This window comes from Oncorhynchus gorbuscha, unplaced genomic scaffold (assembly GCF_021184085.1).
Source record: "Oncorhynchus gorbuscha isolate QuinsamMale2020 ecotype Even-year unplaced genomic scaffold, OgorEven_v1.0 Un_scaffold_1478, whole genome shotgun sequence".
Lineage (NCBI taxonomy): Eukaryota > Metazoa > Chordata > Actinopteri > Salmoniformes > Salmonidae > Oncorhynchus > Oncorhynchus gorbuscha.
The window spans coordinates 30,001-35,000 of record NW_025746247.1 but is presented as its reverse complement, the minus strand read 5'-3'; the positions used below and the strand labels follow the sequence as shown (position 1 = coordinate 35,000).

Sequence of the window (5,000 nt, the reverse complement as noted above, 5' to 3'; positions counted from 1 at the left end):
CTGGAACACACACACACACACACAACACACACACACACACACACACACACACACACACACACACACACACTGGAACACACACACTGGAACACACACACACACACACACTGGAACACACACACTGGAACACACACACACACACACACTGGAACACACACACTGGAACACACACACTGGAACACACACACACACACACACTGGAACACACACACTGGAACACACAGAAGCAGAAACAACGTCAATATAGATTCAAATGGAACAAAGTTGTTTTCTATTATCTCTGGAACATCTCTCACCTCCCACACCTGGAACTCCTCCACCTTCACTCCCTTCCACCCCACCTTTCTCACACAGAAGCTCCTTCAACGTCAATATAGATTCAAATGGAACAAAGTTGTTTTCTATTATCCTCTCCCTTTCATCTCTCCCTCCCTCCCTCTCTCCTCCCTCTCTCCCTCCCTCCCCTCCCTCCCTCTCCCCTCCTCTCCCTCCCTCCCTCTCCTCCTCCCTCCCTCTCCCTCATCTCCCTCCCCCCCCCTCTCCCTCCCCTCCCTCACTCAGGGTGCTATGATGTCCATTGCTTTCAAAGAGGGTCTGAAAGTCCCGCCTCCTGCCCTCAACGAGATGATCCTGGCATCCAATCAGGACATCCGACAGGTAAATAAGGGAATGAATACTTCAATAGATGTCGATAACCGTGGCAACCATCAATAACCGTGACAACCATCAATAACCGTGACAACCATCAATAACCGTGACAACCATCAATAACCGTGACAACCATCAATAACCGTGGCAACCATCAATAACCGTGGCAACTGGTCTTCAGGTCCTCCACAACCTGAGCATGTGGTCGGCTAAGGACAAGGTCATGACCTACGACCGGGTCAAAGAGGACGCCAACAACGCACGCAAGGTCAGAGTGTGTGTGCGTGTGTGTCGTCTGTGTCTGTGTGTGTGTGTGTGTCATCTGTGTGTGTGTGTGTGTGTCGTCTGTGTGTGTCGTCTGTGTGTGTGTGTGTGGTCTGTGTGTGTGTGTCGTCTGTGTGTGTGGTCTGTGTGTGTGTGTCGTCTGTGTGTGTGGTCTGTGTGTGTGTGTCGTCTGTGTGTGTAGTCTGTGTGTGTGTGTGTGGTCTGTGTGTGTGTGTGGTCTGTGTGTGTGTGTGTGTGTCGTCTGTGTGTGTCGTCTGTGTGTGTCGTCTGTGTGTGTCGTCTGTGTGTGTGTGTGTGTGTCTGTGTGTCGTGTGTGTCATCTGTGTGTGTGTGTGTGTCATCTGTGTGTGTGTGTGTGTCATCTGTGTGTGTGTGTGTGTCATCTGTGTGTGTGTAGTCTGTGTGTGTGTGTGGTCTGTGTGTGTGTGTGGTCTGTGTGTGTGTGTGTGTGGTCTGTGTGTGTGTGTGTGTGTGTCGTCTGTGTGTGTCGTCTGTGTGTGTCGTCTGTGTGTGTCGTCTGTGTGTGTCGTCTGTGTGTGTGTGTGTGTCGTCTGTGTGTGTGTGTGTGTCGTCTGTGTGTGTGTGTCGTGTGTGTGTGTGTCGTGTGTGTGTGTGTGTGTCGTGTGTGTGTGTGTGTGTGTGTGTGTGTGTGTCAGTCATGTGTGTGTGTCGTTCGTGTGTGTGTGTCGTGTGTGTTCTCTGTGTGTGGAGTGGTCTGTGTGTGTGTTGACTGTGTGTGTGTGTGGTCTGTGTGTGTGTGTGGTCTGTTTGTGTGTGTGTGTGTGAACTGTCGCATGTTAAACCTGTGTGTGCTGTGTGTCTGTGTGTGTCGTGTGTGTGTGTGTCGTCACACACACACACACACACTGTGTGTGTGTGTGTGTGTGTTTCACCACACACACTGTTTTCACTCAAACAGTGTGTGTGTGTGTGTTGTTCCAGTGTGTGTGTGTTTAACCATGGTGTGTGAGTGTGTGTGTGTGTTTAACCATGGTGTGTGTGTGTGCAGGACATGAAGACAGGTCCACTCACTCACGTGTGTCACAAGGTGTTCTCCAAGGGGAGGAGTCAGGTCACATGACGTTGATTGACAAGTCGGACTTGTTCTTCCACGACACACTCCAGGCCCCCTCTTCACACAGGAGACACTACATACATGTTAAACCTGCAGCTGCTGGGTGAGGCACACACACGCGCACACACACTCACACAGGCACACACACACACACTCAGACACACACGCACGCGCGCACACACACACACGCACGCGCGCACACACACACACAGGCACTCAGACACACACACACTCACTCAGACACACACACACTCACTCAGACACACACTCACTCAGACACACACTCACTCAGACACACACTCACTCAGACACACACTCACTCAGACACACACTCACTCAGGTACCCCCCCCCTTTCAGTCTAATACATTCAGGTTATATAACTGACTAGGTACACACACACTCAGTCTAATACATTCAGGTTGTATAACTGACTAGGTACCCCACAGTCTAATACATTCAGGTTGTATAACTGACTAGGTACCCAGACTTTCAGTCTAATACATTCAGGTTGTATAACTGACTAGGTACCCCCCACAGTCTAATACATTCAGGTTGTATAACTGACTAGGTACCCACCCTTTCAGTCTAATACATTCAGGTTGTATAACTGACTAATATAATAATAATAATATATAATAATATATGCCATTTAACAGACGCTTTTACCCAAAGCGACTTACAGTCATGTGTGCATACATTCTACGTATGGGTGGTCAGGGACGAGGCACCCACTCCTGGCAGTTACAACGCCAGGCTCTATAACTGAGCTAGAAGGACCCCCTTTCAGTCTAATACATTCAGGTTGTATAACTGACTAGGTACCCCCCTTTCAGTCTAATACATTCAGGTTGTATAACTGACTAGGTACCCCCCCCTTTCAGTCTAATACATTCAGGTTGTATAACTGACTAGGTACCCCCTTCAGTCTAATACATTCAGGTTGTATAACTGACTAGGTACCCCCCTTTCAGTCTAATACATTCAGGTTGTATAACTGACTAGGTACCCCCCCCTTTCAGTCTAATACATTCAGGTTGTATAACTGACTAGGTACCCCCCCCCTTTCAGTCTAATACATTCAGGTTGTATAACTGACTAGGTACCCCCCTTTCAGTCTAATACATTCAGGTTGTATAACTGACTAGGTACCCCCCCTTTCAGTCTAATACATTCAGGTTGTATAACTGACTAGGTACCCCCCCTTTCAGTCTAATACATTCAGGTTGTATAACTGACTAGGTACCCCCCTTTCAGTCTAATACATTCAGGTTGTATAACTGACTAGGTACCCCCCTTTCAGTCTAATACATTCAGGTTGTATAACTGACTAGGTACCCCCCCCTTTCAGTCTAATACATTCAGGTTGTATAACTGACTAGGTACCCCCCTTTCAGTCTAATACATTCAGGTTGTATAACTGACTAGGTACCCCCCCCCTTTCAGTCTAATACATTCAGGTTGTATAACTGACTAGGTACCCCCCCTTTCAGTCTAATACATTCAGGTTGTATAACTGACTAGGTACCCCCCCTTTCAGTCTAATACATTCAGGTTGTATAACTGACTAGGTACCCCCCCCCTTTCAGTCTAATACATTCAGGTTGTATAACTGACTAGGTACCCCCCTTTCAGTCTAATACATTCAGGTTGTATAACTGACTAGGTACCCCCCCCCCCCTTTCAGTCTAATACATTCAGGTTGTATAACTGACTAGGTACCCCCCCCTTTCAGTCTAATACATTCAGGTTGTATAACTGACTAGGTACCCCCCCCTTTCAGTCTAATACATTCAGGTTGTATAACTGACTAGGTACCCCCCCCTTTCAGTCTAATACATTCAGGTTGTATAACTGACTAGGTACCCCCCTTTCAGTCTAATACATTCAGGTTGTATAACTGACTAGGTACCCCCCTTTCAGTCTAATACATTCAGGTTGTATAACTGACTAGGTACCCCCCTTTCAGTCTAATACATTCAGGTTGTATAACTGACTAGGTACCCCCCTTTCAGTCTAATACATTCAGGTTGTATAACTGACTAGGTACCCCCCTTTCAGTCTAATACATTCAGGTTGTATAACTGACTAGGTACCCCCCTTTCAGTCTAATACATTCAGGTTGTATAACTGACTAGGTACCCCCCCCTTTCAGTCTAATACATTCAGGTTGTATAACTGACTAGGTACCCCCCCTTTCAGTCTAATACATTCAGGTTGTATAACTGACTAGGTACCCCCCCTTTCAGTCTAATACATTCAGGTTGTATAACTGACTAGGTACCCCCCCCCCCTTTCAGTCTAATACATTCAGGTTGTATAACTGACTAGGTACCCCCCCTTTCAGTCTAATACATTCAGGTTGTATAACTGACTAGGTACCCCCCCCCTTTCAGTCTAATACATTCAGGTTGTATAACTGACTAGGTACCCCCCCCCCCCCTTTCAGTCTAATACATTCAGGTTGTATAACTGACTAGGTACCCCCCCTTTCAGTCTAATACATTCAGGTTGTATAACTGACTAGGTACCCCCCCCCTTTCAGTCTAATACATTCAGGTTGTATAACTGACTAGGTACCCCCCTTTCAGTCTAATACATTCAGGTTGTATAACTGACTAGGTACCCCCCCCCCTTCAGTCTAATACATTCAGGTTGTATAACTGACTAGGTACCCCCCCTTTCAGTCTAATACATTCAGGTTGTATAACTGACTAGGTACCCCCCCCCTTTCAGTCTAATACATTCAGGTTGTATAACTGACTAGGTACCCCCCCCTTTCAGTCTAATACATTCAGGTTGTATAACTGACTAGGTACCCCCCCTTTCAGTCTAATACATTCAGGTTGTATAACTGACTAGGTACCCCCCCCTTTCAGTCTAATACATTCAGGTTGTATAACTGACTAGGTACCCCCTTTCAGTCTAATACATTCAGGTTGTATAACTGACTAGGTACCCCCCCCCCTTTCAGTCTAATACATTCAGGTTGTA

The 5,000-nt window shown here is 46.8% G+C and overlaps 1 pseudogene; it reads left to right on the top strand.

Moving 5' to 3' along the window:
• Window positions 1-5,000, top strand: part of LOC124022907 — a 45,725-nt pseudogene that overhangs the window by 28,259 nt on the left and 12,466 nt on the right.